At 41.6% G+C, this 18,677-nt stretch overlaps 1 long non-coding RNA gene across 1 annotated transcript; it reads left to right on the forward strand.

Annotated features, from left to right (window-relative positions):
• The first annotated feature begins 61 nt into the window (after nt 1-61).
• LOC143413021 (uncharacterized) lies at nt 62-17,400 on the forward strand. The gene is made up of 3 exons (XR_013093576.1): nt 62-666; nt 12,918-12,989; nt 13,074-17,400. It is a non-coding gene; the product is annotated as an uncharacterized LOC143413021 (long non-coding RNA).
• Nucleotides 17,401-18,677: the final 1,277 nt, after the last annotated feature.

Genomic DNA, 18,677 nt, shown 5'->3' on the forward strand with positions numbered 1-18,677 from the left:
GAAACATCGTTTTGAATAAAAACCCAAACGCACGTGTCAAGTGAACACTGTTATCACCACAGCAGGTAGACATGTGCAGGTAGGTGTGCACGGTTCACTCTTGGGTATGTGAAGGTAACTAAATTTCATTTTTAATGTGTTTTTCGCTTCCGTGCTCTTCCGTCCACTAATGACTTAATCTGACTTTGTAAACAGGACACATTATTAGGTTGACCTGTATTTGGTTTGACAATGCCAGGAGGTTTTAATGATGGCGAGGAATAAATGAAGCATATCACAGGTAGACTCTCACACCTATTTGCTTTCGGCCTCCCTTCTCGCGCTCTCTGTCTCTCTCTCCTCTGCAGGTTTGGGCCTGAAAGACGTGCCAGACCTGCTGCCAAAGCATCAGCCTCCACCTAACCCTGCAGACATGGCTAAGCACACACGCATACACACACACACACACGCAAACATGTAAAAGCGCACCTTAAAAATAATTCACATCTCTTAATTACATTTTCAGGCATGTAAGTATATTTCACTTCTTCATATTTCCTTTCAACGCCGTCCTTATGTGCCTATATCCTTGTTTGTGTCTGTATGCAGATTCTCACCCTGTCTGACTGATGATGAAGTCTTCACATCACGTGTCAGACCAAGACAAGATCAAGCTCCATTCACACGGTCTAACTCAACACAAACATAAACACACGCATGCGCTGGGTTTGTCGGTTGTCTCTTAGGTATTGCCTATTTTTAAAACTGTGAGCACACCTACACACATTCTCCCATGCTTGGGCACACCTACTGGAGCTCGTGTCATGCAGCTCGTCTAGCCACATATCGCAGGACACCCTACACAGTTGTAAGGGAGGAGAATTAGTTGGGTGAAGTGAGACACCTGACAGTAGTAGCCTGTCTTTAAGTTGTTTTCACCGCCGCCCGCGTGCTTAATCTTGCAGCACCTACTGATTATTGCATGCTCTGAGCGACTCTGGTAATTGCACAGTACATACCTGTATAGGGTGTAAGCCCATCCGTTGAACATGGGGCCCCTCTATCAGATGGCTCACCATGTTGTCTTAACTGAAAGTAGGAGCCAGTAAAGGCGACGTATCTGTCAATCAGCATCTGTCGCTGTTAAGACTGTGCATCCCCACTATGTGACGCATGTGTCCTCCAGCTTAATTCATAGAAGGGTTATATTTTTAACCTTTATTCAGATTTATTGAGCTTTTTCTTTATCAAAAAAACTAGTAACACTGGTTATAGTTAACACCGAGCAGGAGAATCACCCCTTCAAACCTTTAGTCATGATGGTTTTTTAGCAGCTATTTGGCAAGTGACTCAGGCCACAGATCTTAATCCTGTGGTTGTTTTCATGACATCTGAATGAGTCAGACTCTGTGTGCGTGTGCTTGTTTGATGTTGAATTTTTATGGTAGTACATTATCCAGTCTGTAACCACAAACATAGGAGCATTATTCGTTGTTAGTTTGTTTTGGTTTTCTTTTTGTCCCATGGAATTATATCAGAAGCTAGTTTTTGTCCCTCGTGTTCATCAAACTCCTTTGCTAAAACCACTCTTACATTATCATGTACATACTTGTGTAGTTGATAAATTCAGCAGTCTCTTCATGATAGTATTAAGATTTTGACTTCTATAAGTATTATATAAACCTTTTAGTCACTAAATTTAACCTAATGAGGAAGTGAAGAGAATGTAGAATTTTATCAGTATTGTTGAAGAACAGGCTATGAACGGATAAGAAAGTAGAAGTAGATGAAAGCCTGCAGAGATTAAGTTGTATAACCTGGCGAAAACTGGAATGAGGAGTGGCCATAGAAGTCACATCAACTTTTTTACAGGAACTAAGTGCATTAAAGGTAAATTAGTAAGGGGCTGGGAAAATACAGTCTGTTAATGTGCAGGTTAATCGAGTTATTTTGGTAGTATTTATTCATCTTTTTCTATTTGGCGTCCATTTGTTTATGTTCAATTCCACTGCACTTGGAGTCAACAGAGTACTGTGGAAACATCACATCAAAACAAACCTCATGTTCTTCCCTCTTTTATTCTTATTGACCAAAACACTTTTCTCGTTGCTTGAGTGAATTTTGAATTTTATATCAATTAATATTGGGATTTTTCACTATCGGTTTTGGTAAGCAAATACAGAATGTGATTTAATGAGGCTTTTAAGACATGTAGACATACTTTTAAATATTATTCAGTTGCTGGTTTTAGTTTTTCTTCTTTGGATTTGAAAAAACAAATCACAGAACCACAATGTCACATTTACGTGGAAGTGGATTGCACAGTGATAGCCACAGTCACATAAAGGCTAGATTTTTTTTTGTGATGGTACATTAGTGTCATCTGTGAAAACTAGAGGCGATACACCTGTACAGTAAAAATAGTCCAGACTCACACATGAGCTTTTAATAGACTGTTTGGAGGTTTGTGTGTGTGACAGACTGACACATTTAGATTTAAAGCTACTTTTTACATGAGTAGCCTTTCCACTAACTCCTCTTTTACAAATCTTCTGTTATGTTAGTTGTGAGGTGTTGACATGTTGGCTAAGTGGTGACTGTTGTTGTTACTGATAGCCGCAGGACTGTGGCTCTTCCTGGGTGACAGTAACAGGAGTTAAGACCTCCTTCCTACCCTCTAAATGCTCATTGCCTCACGGCAGGTTGTCTCAGGTGAGATTTAGTAGGCCTGCAGGGCTGCTTCAGTGCAGAAGGGTGCTTTACTGAGTTAACCTATGTGGTGAGTGTAGGACCACAGGGAAGGACTGTGGCTTTAGGGCAGGTGCATGACCACTGACCAAAAGCATGTAACACCATATGGAGTTTCCATCCTTGACTGGTTGTGTGTGGTTTCATGCTCCAGGTGGAAACATGCAGCACTCTTTTTTTTTTTTTAAAAGAATATAAGGGTAATTTAACTTAGTAGTTAAAAATCTTTTAATCTCACCCCTCTTCTCACTTCTGTCACCACTCAGTTGTTCGGGTCTAGTGTCAGTTTTTATCTGCTCTGTTTATTCTGGCTAAATGTTTACAGACCAATGAAAAGACTGGATTTTCTCATCTGCTCAGCCTACAACAGTGTAACCGAACACCCAGCCTCTTCAGACTCATCTATTTAACTACCTGGCTGTTTGTGTCTTAACCTGTGTCTTTAAACAAACCTATAAAATCACTGCTGGTTCCCAACACTGTTCAAACATGAACTTTTTCTGAGACAGAGCCCGCAGGGCATCCTTTGAGACGCATGTCACCTGTTTACTAGCTCCCACTAGTGGTAAAAAGCAGCACCATCACACTCAACTTCAATGGTAAATAGAATGGTGTTTGTCTAGCTCTGTAAACCATTTAATATTAAATAGCACAGAAGTTTTTTGTTTTACTGGGATTAAATCAAAATGAGATACAGCAGGTTACTTAGCATCAAGATAAACAAGAGGTACCAGTTTTACTTCTACAGGGCAATTAATGAGATTAACTCAGGACATATTTATAGTATTATTTTAGCATAGACCTCATTCCCTATCATGTAGAAAGAGTGCACTGAAAGTGCGTGTAATAGCTTCTAGCTGTCTTCACGTCTTCACATCTGTGAATGCATGTTGTTATGGTGGTATTGTGTCTCCTGCGACAGTGTTAACTGATAATTAAGTAATTACCTATAAAAGATAGCACTCCTGCGGTTCTGTTCAGCTGCAATCTTCCCATCTCCATCCACTTCAGATTAGGTTTTAACTTGGGAAGCTAAAGACAACAGCTTGGCACTACTTCGTGTGTAAATGTGTCTGCGTGTGTGTTACGTACTGTGTAGGCTACACATATTCACACTTAGGATATCACAAAACTGGTCTCTGTAATCACAGGGAACATGAAAGTGTTTAAAAGAATCATTTACCAACTCTGAGACGATGATGGTTGGTCATTCAAAATTGTACAAAATTACAGGACGATGATTTGGCATGCCTTTGTGAGTTTCACAATCCCACGGTGAATGCAAAGTTGTAACAGGCACTTTGAGCATACACTGGTGGCCTCACCCACAATGGCATTTGAAAGACAAACAGCAGTGCGTGCTGCTGGCCAGAGCTCCACAGCAGCGAAAGTGTTCATTCTTTTTGACTTACGGCAGCCAAAGTTCAGCATAATGCCCGTGTCATTACAGTGTAAAGAAACCTTTGTAAGTCAGCCCTGTCCATTTCCTGGTTTTCCTAAGCGTTTCTCTCTTTGTCTTAAAGTTTTTGAACTTGCTCAGCCTCTCCTCTCCTCTTCTCTTCTCTTCTCTTCTCTTCTCTTCTCTTCTCTTCTCTTCTCTTCTCTTCTCTTCTCTTCTCTTCTCTTCTCTTCTCTTCTCTTCTGGTATTCTATTGTTGTTAAATTGAGCTAATATGCGTTGTTTTTTTTTTCAAATCAGTGTTTTATTTTCCACAGAAAATGTATTAAAAAGGACACTTTAACTTTGGACTTTTACATCAAACTAACTTGGATTACCCAGGTCTGATAGCAACTTTAGCCAAACCTTTTCAGTACACATCTCCATGGAATGCAGACTGTAGTTTTTGTTCTAAATCACAGTGGAAGTGCATCAGCAACTCATGTTTTTTCATAGCGTAGCACATTCGGGAAGGAGGATTATAGCAACCACAGCCGATTCAGTTATAGAAGCACCTGACTGTGTTATGACATCTTCTAAGCTGCTCATCATACTCTCTGCTCACTTTTAGCATGGGAAACCAGCACCACAGGAAACCTTTCATATCCTACATTGTCCATACACACACACACACGGTCTACTTTCTTTCCCCTTTCGTTGGTTTTTGTACAAAAACTACCAGCTCCAAACTGGGCCTCAAACCAGAAATGAGTGGCACAGGCCAGAATATTCGGTTACGGATGCATTTCCATTTGATTGTCCTAAAAGGGGACAAGAAGAAGCAAACGATATCACTTAAGGGGATCATATTAATGTAACACACACACACACAATAGTCCTGCGGGACTTCCTTTTCATTCCCATTAGAAACCACACCCAGGACGACAGGTAACACGAGAACACCTTTCACAGGGTCAGATTGGAAGAGGTGGGGAAAAACAGGCAGGGTTACTCTCTGATTATTTACAAGCTTGTACCTCTTTGCTTTTTACCCCTTTATATTAATCTTGACCTCTGTTTCTGATCAGTTTTATTACTGGCATTGATTGATACTTTGAAGTGGCCTATGCATGCTATATATGCAAGCTGATCAGCCAGTCACTTTTTTCCCCCCTCTTCGGTGTTTGCACGAAGCCTGGTGCTATCAAAAAGACGGTAATATGCTCTGATGTAATATGTCAGATAGGGATCTTTTGTGGGTGTGTTATAAATTGTACCATAATGTGGGTGTGCAGAGAACTGGTTTGGGGTAGGAGTGGAGGGTACAGAGAGGAGGGGTGGGTGGATCAAGCAGTGTCACTGGAATCCACAGTGTTGTGAGAGCCCCATACCTTTCAGCTTCATTAAACCAATTTCACGCCGAGGTGAGCTAAGAGAGGAAGCTCTGAATCTCAGCAGCGGCAACAATGGCGCATTGAAGGGATGAGGCGAAAATAAATTAGGTATCACTTCACAGACAGCAAATTAAAATCTGAAAGTTGGATAGGAAAAGTTGAGGGTAGATGATTATGTCTTTATTGTGCCCTCTCTCCTCAATCTAGAAAACCCTCCCTTCCTTTTAGCAACCACCTTTGCCCACCCCCACATCCCCACAACCCAATCCTGAAAGAAAAAATAATGATCTATTTCTTGTCTGGTAATTGGTTTCTAAGATGCTCCCACTCAAAGACCTGATCTCAAATACCAAGCTGCTTATGGCCTTCTTTTCAGTCACTTAATTTGCTTGAAGTTATCAGTAAGATTTCATATCTAGGAAAATCATATAAATTAAACATTAATGTAAGGCTTATTTCTGTGCAATCACTGACCTCCAACGGCCATTGAGCTGCTTTATCCGGCTTGGGACTCGGTGTTTGTCAATCAGCTTGATGTGAAGCCTTCAGCACAGACCGCAGCCTAATATTTGAGAAGCACTGCATTAAATATTATTAGATAAACTGCATGTTGTTATATAAGCCATCCCTTGTTTTTAGACTTTTGCTTTTTTAGTTAACTTTGTACCATTCGCAAGAAAAATCACATTTTATTCAAGAAAGAACACATAACTAAAAATATAAAGGGTGGAAAGCACAGCATTTGTATCATAGAATTATTTTATCAGAAGTTATACCTTATAACGTGTAAACAGCAATCTTTTAGTTGATCAAGGTGAATTAAATTCTTTACGTCCACCAGTTTATTATATGATTATTTAATATTTATAATCTTTTTAATGGTGAATATTACTCCTGGTGCTGAAGAAAAAGTACAAGCTGGCATAACCAGGCGATGCTCATGCACAACTATCTGAAATTTGAACTGTGTACTGCATTTTTAGGTGTACACTGTAAGCATGTGCGTCATTTGCAGTGGGCGCTAAAAACGAGCTCTCTCTGTGACTGGTGGGGTCACCCCGGGAGCCATGGGGGGCCCCACACAATGCCCCAGCAGCAGTGTGGCTTTTACTAGGCCGCGCGTTGCTGGCTTTACGAGAGCCAGACAGACAGATCCCCTTCATGCCGTAAAGCCATCAACAAGTGAACAAAGAGGGCAGGTGCTGAGGGCTGCATTGAGAGCTCACCTGCACTCAGCGGGAGAACACACTGTGTCCAGCCAAGCCAAGAGGCCCTCCACATTCACAAGCCCACTCACCAGGCACTAACGGGCTAGCGTGGGTCTGCCAGAGATAAATAATTTCTCTTTCTCAGTGAGGAGCAAATCCTCAGTTCATAGGCTAGATGATGACAGTACACGTATATGCTGTGGAAATGATTTTGTTCAGTGAATGCCGACTTCTGTTAGACACAAAACAGGCTAGAACAGGTTTCTGCTAGACTCTGTAATTATCAGCATTTGACAGGTAGCGAGAGTGAGGGCTTTGGGAGCCAGCCAATTAGGACTGGTATCCAGATTTTTTTTCAAGGGGTAATTTAAGAGGAGGATATGAAATATCAGGTGTTTGTGTGTGTAGGGCATTAGTGGGGATTTACTTTATACGACGAGTGAAATAGAATGGTCAATTTTAAGGTAAGGAATTAGAGCACTGGTTGTGTGATTACCAGCTAAGGTGAAAATATGCTGTAAAACTGATTTGATGGGAAAAAAAATGGCAGCATGCCGCTGGAGAAAAGATAGATTCCCATCATGCGGCTGTACATATTCTTTTTTCTCCATTTTACTGATTACATATAACACTAAGACCTTTCTGCCTTTCTACATGGCAGGAAAAGTTTAATAGCCACTGAGCAAACTGTGGGGATTCAGGCAGAAGAGGCATATGGCAAACCACAGCAACAGACCAGACCCCAGCCACAGGTAGGCATGGCATCAGGCAGGCTGGTCGACAGGCAGGCAGTTAATCAGCGGGGGCAGACTATGAGCTGCCGCCTCAGTTTGAAGTGACAGATGTGTAGTGAATCTTTAACTTTGCTTATTCCCCCACTGTCACTGCATCTGTCCCTGCTCTTCGCAAGTTTGGCTCAGCCCCCTCCTGTGTGAATAAGAAGACTAAAAAGAGAGCCATCACTGCACTTATTGATTAGTCCAGGCTGCTCTGGCTGGCTTCATTTAATGACCTCTGGGAGTCATTATTGAAAAGCTATTGTCTTTGTGATTACTTCACACTTTCCTCCCACCATATGGGAATCCTCCTGTTGCAACTGCAATGGTGAAATTTGTCGTCGTAGAACAAAAGTGTGCTTGTTGACTAGGTGAAAATAAATCCTAACCTATGTGATTTTTCACTCATATATATTTAGTATAATCCTCTTTTATTTTAACAAGGTCACAATGAGACAATGTTTTGGTAACAACAAAAATAAGAGGCCAGCGTATGGTCTCAACCGAAACAACAGCTCCTTTTATTGTCTCCGTTTAAATCCTACTATAGAAAAACATATCACTGACAGTATAAATGATACATCCCACTTTATTCTCATTTACGCATTCTGTCTAATCTCCTCAGAGGGCCCAAGTGGCAGGGACAGTGTCCCTCTCTCTTTCCCCACTCAGCCATGGCACTGGCAAAAGATGGTTTATTTTAATTGAAAATTAGCAAAACAAAACAAGGGCAAGAGGATCCCTGAATGGGGCCCCTTTCTCCGGGAGCTCCTGTGCCGTTGAATAATGCATATGGGAGAAAGTAAACAGCAGCCGCGGGCCTTGCTGGGTGAACAATAGGCCGCACACAGCCCAACCGGGGCGCCTATTTTATTACTGGCCTGTCAATCCCCCCAGCCTGGGAACTGTGGGACCTAGGCCAGGCAGCAGCTGCTGACCGCTCTACACTGACCCAACACTCCCAACAACCTGCAGGATAAAACCATCACACCTCTGCATACCTCCACTGATCGCCCTGTCCACTCCTAAGCTGTCCATTCACACACTCGGCATGTGGGAGATAAAGCAGTTTCCTGTTGGATTGTGATGTCCAATCAGTTTTGTTTATCTGAACTCAACTTAATTTCACTTAAAAGAAAAAAAACCTGATATGAAAATGTATGTACACATAACGTTTGACTCGATCTGTGCTCTGAAATTGAATTGGTGGCTTTTATTAAGATAGAATTTTCCTGCACAAAATACAATTTTGATTTAACATGTTGGGTTTTAGATTAACTCTATCCCATCTCCACGGCACTGGTCTGGGGTCACTGTGGCCACTTTTTAAACTTTTTCCTTCCACTAGAACATCCTTTGTGTGTGTGTTCCCTCTGGGCATTGAGATTCTGGTCTTGCTTCTGGCTTCAGCCAAGTCCCGGTTGCCATGCCGACTGGCAACTGGTCTCCCAGGATGAGTAATGATGTGATGTGGCTGTGCTCTAAAGTCCCAACAAAGACCTTATTACCGCTGCAGCACCTCATAACACACTATTGTTGTCAAGTGCTCCTGATATTAACCTGCCTGCACCGGGGCTTCCTCCCTTCACACAGAGGTGTGTGTGTGTGTGTGTGTGTGTGTCTGCAATCGTGTAGCCTATTTTGAGGGCTAGTGCTGATGAAAGTTGGTCAAAAAAGGGCCACATTAAAAATTTTACTTGAGTTGAACTTGGTAAGTTTTATATAGTTACAATAAGCATTAGATATCATTTTGCTAGTTTATCTATAATTTAGGATCAAAAGTTTTACTTTTTCTGAATCTGTGGGTTATTAAAGATTTTGTGTTCCTAACTGTGGTTGCTTATTTCATCATGAAACCTATCATCTAAATATTTTGGAAACAAAAACACGCAACAACAAAACTGCAATAATTTTAAAATAAACAATCCTACTGCAGGTGCCTAAGTCCCTTCATTGCCTTGCTGCTCGATACCCATCTTGTTTAAACACCTCAGTGTTGCCTCAACATTATTTTAACTGTTTGCACATAATAAAAAAAATGCAGCTCATAAAAGTTTTAAAACATTTTTCTCTGTAAGTTATATTTCTGTGCCAAGTTACGTGCCACAACAGCTTTATTAATGGCTCGTTTCCGGTGCTGACATCATCTGAGAGCACCGGCTGATGCACTTTATGAACGTATATGTGCATATTTGCCATGATAGTGAATACAGAGATATGCTGTGACCTTCTGCTGTGCACCTGCAACAACTTGACTTGTTAATGTTTCCCATTTAGGCTGCTGATTGAGGTTTTGGTAGCAGGGATTGGACAACTGCCATCTTTTTCATGACATGTCGTTTATAATGTCCTTGGTCTCTCCACCAAACAAAGATGGTCATATGTATGTGCTTCATGCTTTAAAATAAAGTCTGCCATAAATTTTAGCATCGGGCATGATTCATACCCTGTGCTCTCAGGTGTAAGGCCTCGTTTTAACTAGTTGCTCCACTATGTATTTTTTTGTATTTTTTTTAAGTACTCTATTCTGCTTGTCTGGTCCAGGAATAGTCCTCTGGCAGCCAAGTCTCCCATCGTGGGCTAAATTTGTAAAATCTTGATAAACAGACCCCAGAGAAAGTAATGGCTTCTAATTTTAACTGATCTGACTTTTGAGTTATACATGAAAGTCTTTATCTAAAATTAGGTTTATATAATTACCTCACTGGGCCTATAAACCATCCACATGGACCAGGCTCCCAGACGAGTGTGAACTGCCATCAAAGAGGGCTGTGTAAGTGTGTGCCTGTGTGAGATGCCACAGGATGTTTGAGTGTTTGACCTGGTTTAACAACATCCTCTGACAGAGACACCACAGGCTCCAGATCAAGCAAGAGATAAAAACAACTGTGTTCCAGGCCTTCACCCCGGCCATTGTTACTGCTTATCTCTAATGTAGCGCTTCTGCTAATAATGAGGAGGAGAGAGGAGGAGATAGAGGGAGGTGTTGTCATTGATAAGGAACAAAAACACAATCTATTGTTAATTAAGGTGTAGTTTAAGGACTGTCACCACCCAATAATGTGTAGTGCAGTTCTGTAAAAGCAGTGAACTTGCTTCACCTATACAAAATCTTTTGCATACAACATGTAACATGACTTGACAACCTTCTCAGAAATAGTAATTGGATTACATCAATATCTGTGCATGTAGACACACGAATACCTATTCATTATCATCATCACAGAGCCCCAAAGTTTGTTATTCGGATGAGTGCTGATGGCTTCGGAATGGATTCTCCTTTGTTTCAGCTTCATGAAGCATACGCTCAGGTGCGTCACACAGGATGTCTTGTCCTCTCCAGTTTCCATCGCCCTGCCCGGCGCTGTGTGCACCGAGGAGGTTATCGGCACAAAATCACCACTCTAGCTCCAGACTTGACCGGTGGGGGAGGGGCTTATGGGCCTGCATACATCACTGTCGCTGTGGGAAACCGCATCCATCAAATAAAGTCAAGCATTCACCTGTGTGGCTCAGGTGACAGTGGAGGAAGAGTGGGGGGTTGGGAGAGATGGAGGTTAACCTAGGGGTGTGAGCATAACCCTGACCCTGTGATGGTAGCGTAGGGAAGGTTTTGTTAGGGCACTGCCAGCCTCTTAGTCTATGTCCTGAAGGCAGGCAGGAGACTCCTGGACACTAGTGATAGAATTAGCAGAGCCTCCCCCACCTTTGTAGTCCCAGCAATGCCAAGCACTGTGAGTGTTATATCACCCTGCACCTATTTATCTATGCATATTTACTTGTGCTCATTCACTGGTGCTTGTGTGAGCATACATATGTGTCGCCGTTAAAATGAGTAGGGTGTGGCATTTGCTTCACCATTATGACCGGCTATGTCATAATTCATAGAAAAACTCCTATTTCAAAATTCTTAAGGAAGTAATTAAATATAAATCACCACCCACACATTTATTAGAAAATGTGTTATAGATACAGTTGAAGAATTAATTACACTCCAGAGTCATTAAAAGTAGACTCCATTTTAATTACGATCATTCTTTAATGCGATCACTTTGAAAGTTCATCAAATTTCTCATTCCCTAATGAAGCCAACTTCCATCACAAATACAGCTATTCCTTTGACATATGACATATTATTTAATTCAGTCCCCCTCTCCTCCCCAAAATAAATCACTCGAGTGACAATGCAAAACAGAGCTGAAGACACTTTGGTTGATAAGAGGCATATTTGGTTACACCTGGTGATATGTAGATAAGATTAAATTTGAGACAGAGGGATGAGGGGATGGGGGAAGAGTCGGGGTGAAGGGATAAAGGTTTTTCTCACCGGTGCATGAAGAACAACATCTCAGGTAGTTGGGGTAGGGGTTGAAGGATTGTCAGAAGACCTGGTCTGAACATGGTGCTAAATGCAGTTATGAGGCTCTGAGCCTGGAGTTAGAAGTTGAGGTAGAGGTAATCCTTGGATTAAGGCCGAGACAGGCTCCAGGACGGGGACACTGGCTGCTGACAGTGGGGCAGAGTGGATGTTCCTGGGGTCGAAAGGTCGTGTTTACCTGCAGCAGGTATTTCCTCTGGGAACTGATAAGACTTGGGGAGGGGAAGTGCTCTGTTCCAGGTGAGTGCAGAGGGGCCTGCAAAATGACACCGTACACAGTCCTTAGCTAAACCCTCCTCCCCTACAGGCTCGTCCTGTACCTACACAAACAGGTCACCTTTTATGCCTCATGCACTGACCTTTACTGGTTTTTTATACATAGTGGCCACTTTATGCATATAATATGGCCCCCTCCCAATCTCCTTTTAATATCTGATGGCTATTTATGACAATTAAAATCAAAATACTTTTTGATCATTGCCTGAACTGGCTGTTTTTTTGACCTAATACAACAAGAACATGGGCTTCTTAAAGTTTCTTCATTTAAGGAGGCAGCTGTGATAAGACTAGGGTGTCAGCTTGTTTGTTTTCCTTTCTTCATCTCCCTCACCTGGCTCAGCTCTGAGTCCCTAGCCCCAGGTGCTGAGAGGAGTCAGTGAGCTAGAACATGTTAACAAGCACAGCCTTAACCACTGTACTGAAAGACACACATGCACGCTGTGCTGGGTGGTAACTGGGTGGGGTGGGAAAAGCTCAATAGTGGTATGCAGTCATATTTTTTTATCAATAAAAAGTTTCTACAAAGTTTGAGAATGTGTTTGTGTGACCTCGACATTTTTCTTCATGTTTTGTGGTTTGTGATCTCTTGGTTTGTGCCAATATGATCTGCTTTTTTCCCCACCTATTTTCACTAAATGCAAAAAAATGTGTAGAACATGTGCCAAAATTGTTTGTAGTCATGTCAGCTACTGCCAACAAGAGCTTAAGCAGCTGCAGAAAGCAGGTCCTTTGGTAGTTGTGTGAGTCTTGACACCTGTTTATGTCTGCTCTGTGTAGTAGAAGACCCTTGGTGTGTGTTCTCAAGAGTTAACATAGCTGTCATCAGCAGAGGAGGTGAGAGTGTGTGAGGTAGGTGTGTAGTGGTACACTCCTACTCTGTTCTCCTCTTCTCCTCCTCCTCATGCCCTCTCCTCTTCTCTTCCATCTCTGCAGAAAGCCTCATTAGTACCAAGGAGCTGCTGAGGTAGCACACGGCTGCCATTGTGGCCAATCCAAACATCAGGTCCTCTCCATCCGAGCCCCCCACTTCAGAACCCCCAACCAAATCCCATTTTCAGGCTCTGCAGCTGCCCTGCTCTGCCAGAGCACTTAGCCGTGTCATTCTATCCGGCTCTCCAGGCCTCTGAGGAAACAGGCCTGTTTTGTGCTTGGCCGTCTCTGATATGACTCCAGAAATGGAAATGAAGCCATGGATCTTCATTAGGAGAGGCAGGTGTCCAGAGAGATTCAGCCCAGGTGAAGAATCCGGGAGGGGGCGGCTAGTGAGGGTGAAGCCGGGTGAGGGGGAATTGGATTGGTAGGGGTTTCGATCCTTAAAACCCAGTGATGGGCCTGTTACCCTCCATACACTTACTCTCTCTCACACGCACACACACACAGGCGCATACACACTTCTTTGCCATCACCCCCTTACCCCATCCCTCTCCCCTACCCCAGCACTTAATTGCCCATGTAATGAGCTGCAGTGAATGGGATTACTTGTGTGGAGGTACTTGAGGACCCTGTGCATCGGGGGCACCTCCTGCAGGCCCTCATCTCCAGGGAATACATTTAGGATGATGTTTTCTATGAAGCACAGGGGCAAAAACCTCTCTGCATCTGGTCTAGTTACATTAAACCCTCCACAGCTTGCCCCTCCTTCCCTAGCCTCTCACCCCCTCTGGGCCTTTTGTTTCCCTAATTATTCATTACAGAGAGGTGGCCTTCCCTTTGAAACCTGTGGAGGTGGATGAGGCTTGGAGCTGACCACGAAGCATCGGAGCATCCCGAAGCCCGAGATGTCTTTGTGACAGGACACCTGTTATTTCCATCCATCCTCTATCAACTTTGCCCCCTCTCCTCTTACTGCACATTAACAAATCAGAGAGGAAAATAATCCTGGCATATCTATGTTAATGTATACCAACAGTTTATTGCATTTGATGTATAGTATGATGCTTTGTTTTCATTTAAGCGAAGGAACAGTGACATGAATTTTAATGCTAACTTTTTAATGCAGTCTAAACTAGTGGAGACAAGCAGAGCTGTTTGATCAATATCATGTAAATCAGTGACATGCTCAGAAAGCCTCTACTTTGGAGGTTATGCAAATGTTATTTTGTTAGTTCCATTAAGCAAAACAGACTGTACATTCCTCTTAATCTGTGTGTAAAGTGTGAAGGAGCACTCCCCATGGTGCCCTGAGCTGCTTCTCTTCTCACGCTGTTTTTAGTAAAATATTAGCCCCCTCAGCCCTGTGCTGGGCGGCTGACAAATAGAGGGCTGTCTTCCCCCTTCTCTCACAGGGCTGAGGGTTAATGATCCCAGTTTCAGGGGTTAAAGCTTGCCAGTAGGCCTTTCTCCTGCACCCCAACAGATGTTGCTAGGACTTTAATGTGGTTATCAAATCAGAGTGCCCTCTAAGCCCCAGGAGCTCATTGTGTGTTGGTGCATTCCAGGCCCTCGCCGTGGTGACAAGGCATCCTGGGGGCCAAGCTGGGCTCCTGCTGAGCCTTCCAGCAGCTCCTCAGAGCTGACAGCTCGGGCAGCCCCTCTCCCCATACCACCTCCGCCTCCACTAGGCTCTCTCTGTTTCTGTCTCCGATCCTATGCCCTCTGTGTCATAAAGTCATCCTCCATTTCCCCCTCTGTCCCACAGTGGCCCTCGCTGGTGTGCTCCTCACACAAATAGGCCCACTCACCCACTTTCACTACCCCACTCACATTCTTGGTCACACGCATCCATCCAGCTTAGACACGCACATGCCCACCATGGTGGAATTTGTTTAAATATGTGTACAAAACTGGAAACTAAAAAGTATTGTAAAACATGCAGATGCTGTGACTACACGGTGCACTTAGCCACAGTGGTACTAAGGTGCTTTATATGTCAGTTTGGGCATCTAAACACTGAACTGAAAGAATTCTGATTGGTGTGTAAACATCTTGTAACTTTAAAGAGCTCATTTAGAAAATCCCTTATGCAAGTGTTAAATGGTAAAACTTTGTGGCTGTCCTTAAAGATACCTAAAAATTAAAGTGAAAAATGACGTTTTATTAGAGGGTTTAACGAAGAAGCAGATTATAGAGGTTACATGATCATATATGTTCATATATTTCTTAAAGAAGTACTGAATAACACCCATATCATCCCCCAAAAAAATTTGGAACAGGAATTTACACTTAAAAAAGTTAAAAATTCCCAATCCTGAAAACTTGCCGGCTTGTAGATGACTTGAAAATATCCCTGTAGTGAGGTGTGGTTCCATCTACAACAGGAAATTCAGGATGGACTGAAAAGAGGTGATGATTGTTAGTCTAATTACTTCTGTGTTCTATAAAGCATGTTTATGTTTTATAAATAAAAATGCAAGTTTAAAAAAATCTAATGACCTTCCAGTAATCGTCTAACAATTTTTATTGCTAGCATTTTTCACGATGATGCAACATTTAAACGATGCTGTATATGTCCACAAACACAAGGCGCTATGATAAACAGCGCATGTAAACTCATTAGAAACTGTAAACAGGTTGAGTTTTCATCGGTGTCACAAAAGCCTCCTAAATGAATGGGTCATGGTCTGGAGGCGATACTAGAGACTGGGGTCAATCTGTGCCTTTCTGCATGTACAGTATCAATGGCAGCAGCTGCGAGATTGTTTGTACACAGATGCAGGGGTGCTTGATGATAATTGCCTTGCAGCTGCGCTCCGGGCATTGAATTAGGTGCAGGTTTTTTTTTTTCTTTTACCCCTTGGTGGCTCATATTGTGCGCAAGCCATTAAGAGCAGGAATGTGGGAAACAGTTGTAATTAAAGTATTCTGTAACTCAATTAAGGACTCTTCCCCTACAGTTTCCCCTGAGCCCTAACTGCTATCCTACACCTATTCCCTTCTGCAGGGGATCAAAGGGTGTTTATAGGCTGTGGCCTCTATCATCACTCGCCTGGCCCAGAGTCTTACTCGTTTAACTAATCTCTGCGCTGGTTGCAATAAGAAAGAGGAATTCGTTATGTGAAAAATTGAAGGCAAGATGGTATATGAGGTGGAGTTAAAACAGTGAAGTGGAATAAATGGAGAATTGGTGTTTCATGGAGTGCTGTGAACCTGCTTACCACGAAGAGGTGAGGCACTCATTAAAGCCATGAGTCATTTTTCATAAGCTGTTATCACTTCACTGTGCACAGAAGATGGATTGATGACAATTATACTGATGAAAACCTCACATACACTTTTTTGGCAGGAATAGAGCACTTAAGAGATTCATGCTATCATTATTTTTAAGTTAATTTCTTAAAATTAAAACAATTTGTGAGACAGATAACCATCTTTTTAAAATTTAAAATACAATTCTTTAATATGCAATATGGCATTACTTTTATATAAACTGTATAGTTTTTATTGCAATAAAATTAAATCCCTTTGTTCTAATTCCCCCAAACTGATGCAGGCTGGCTACTGGGTAATGTATCCAAATACTCTGAACAATGACAGGCAACAATCAAGGTGCTCAATTAACTGTATAACGATTAAGACATCAATTACCAATTTGATTGATGAGACCAAATGATCCGATTCATTTTCTTCATTCAGCGTAAAAACTGGAAGCAGCAGTATGAGAAAATTTGTTGATTAATGGTGTGCATGTACAGAAACCCCTTCTCTGTGGTAGTATGTGCAATTTAATATGCAAACACAGTAAACATTAAAAATAGCTTTTGCTAAATAGGTTTAAAATCCATAATAAGAATTACACAATAAAGAGGGAACAAACAGACTTGCGTTATTTTAAAAAAACAAATGCATTTAAAGAGCTGCCATAAATATATATATGATTTCTCAGTTAATTCTTTATAATACATGTAAGTATTTAATGTATCAGATGAATGCATTTCTTTTCTCTGTTGGTATTGATGTCGATGATGTTCCTCTGCCCCTCTTACAAAGGCCAAAACAATGTTTGAAGAGCGCCTTGAGACCAGCTTGGACTAAGGCTTTAGTTTTTATTCTGTTCATGTTGTCAATGTGTAGAGGGATAATTGAGGCGATCTTTGACTATGGGATCTATTTATACAGGGCATAATTCCCTCCGTATTCAGGCATTATCATGGTGTCAGAACAAGCACAATGGCACAATAAGGTCAATATAATGAAACTCCAAAACAATATGGTGTCATTCGTATAATAAAATGTGAGCCACTCTCGGTTTGTTTAGTCCTGCAACAGTCATGATCTTGTACTGAGCTCTTTGTAAAATTATTTGCAAATAAAAATGCATTTTGTGGAAGCCGATTTGACATATGACAAATGGTCTTAAGTTATTCTGTAATAAAATTCTTAAAAAAAAAAAAAAAGCAAGGAGAAGTAAAAAAAAATGTTTGTAACTTTTATATTTTCTATTTTTTAAATTGAATTCTTTATGAAAGTTGTGATTACTACTATTGTGTGATAGTAATAATGTTAGTGGCTGTTATTGTGTTAGCTTGAAACAATTGTAATTACAGTATTATTATTAGTAGTAAACCATTATTTGTGCCGTTAAGACTTTATTTCTATTTTTTCAGTGTTCTCTTATACTTAATGGCATTTGGAGCCAAAGTTACATCAGTTATCCGCTTTTTCGCATTAGCAATTTGACAAATACTCCCTTTATAACAGCCCCATATCATTCTGCTTGACTTTCCCCTGAGTCTGAATTCAGTTATTGATTGCCTGTTCAGTTTCACTTGGAAAAGGTTGATAAAAGGAGGTTTTCACTTTCTCAATTCAATGTGACAGCTCCCTAACAAGAATAATGGAAAGCACCCATTCACAGGCAAATCGAGCTAATCCAGCGTGCCCCTCCAGTCTCAATGGAGAAGTCACAGTCCTTCCCGGCCCATTCCATCACAAGCCTCTCTCTTCAGAAACCTTCAAAGTTACCCCAACTCCTCCAAAAGACAACATCGCTCTTTGTATACCCCTCTCACTCAACATCAAATGGATAAATCGGTCAATAAATGTATACAAAGTCAGAGGGGAAACAAAACTGAAGCATATAATTTGTTTGTTTTATGTGTAATCTGAATTTACTGAATCCCACTATCCATTTTGGTTTTTCCCATGTGCTGATGGATAGATTTTAAAAGAGCCGTTGGTGTGAAAGCACCCAGGTCCACATTAACAAAACAGATTTTACAGCCAAATGATGAATAAGGTATTAGTGATATTTGTATCCCTAATATTGAGCTACTGTAGCACAACAACACTTAAAGGTACTATGGTGTGGTTACAGCGGTATGCATCTGGTATGTTCCTCTTTCCTCTCCTGCACTCTAGGACGCTAGAGTTAGATATGAGCTACCAAGCAAAGGCTTGCACGTCTGAGTGAGTCATAAAGATTGAGTAAATATCTACACATAAGTGTACATAACATGTCTTACTATTTATCCACATGCATACATTTATGGTAGTGTCTCTGTTGCAACGGGTGCGTTCGTGTCATCCACGGCTTTAGTTTTATTGATAACAAGCAACACATTTAGGAACAAAGTCAGTGTAAATATTGTGGTGTGCTTA

This window comes from Maylandia zebra, linkage group LG2 (genome assembly GCF_041146795.1).
Source record: "Maylandia zebra isolate NMK-2024a linkage group LG2, Mzebra_GT3a, whole genome shotgun sequence".
NCBI classification, from domain to species: domain Eukaryota; kingdom Metazoa; phylum Chordata; class Actinopteri; order Cichliformes; family Cichlidae; genus Maylandia; species Maylandia zebra.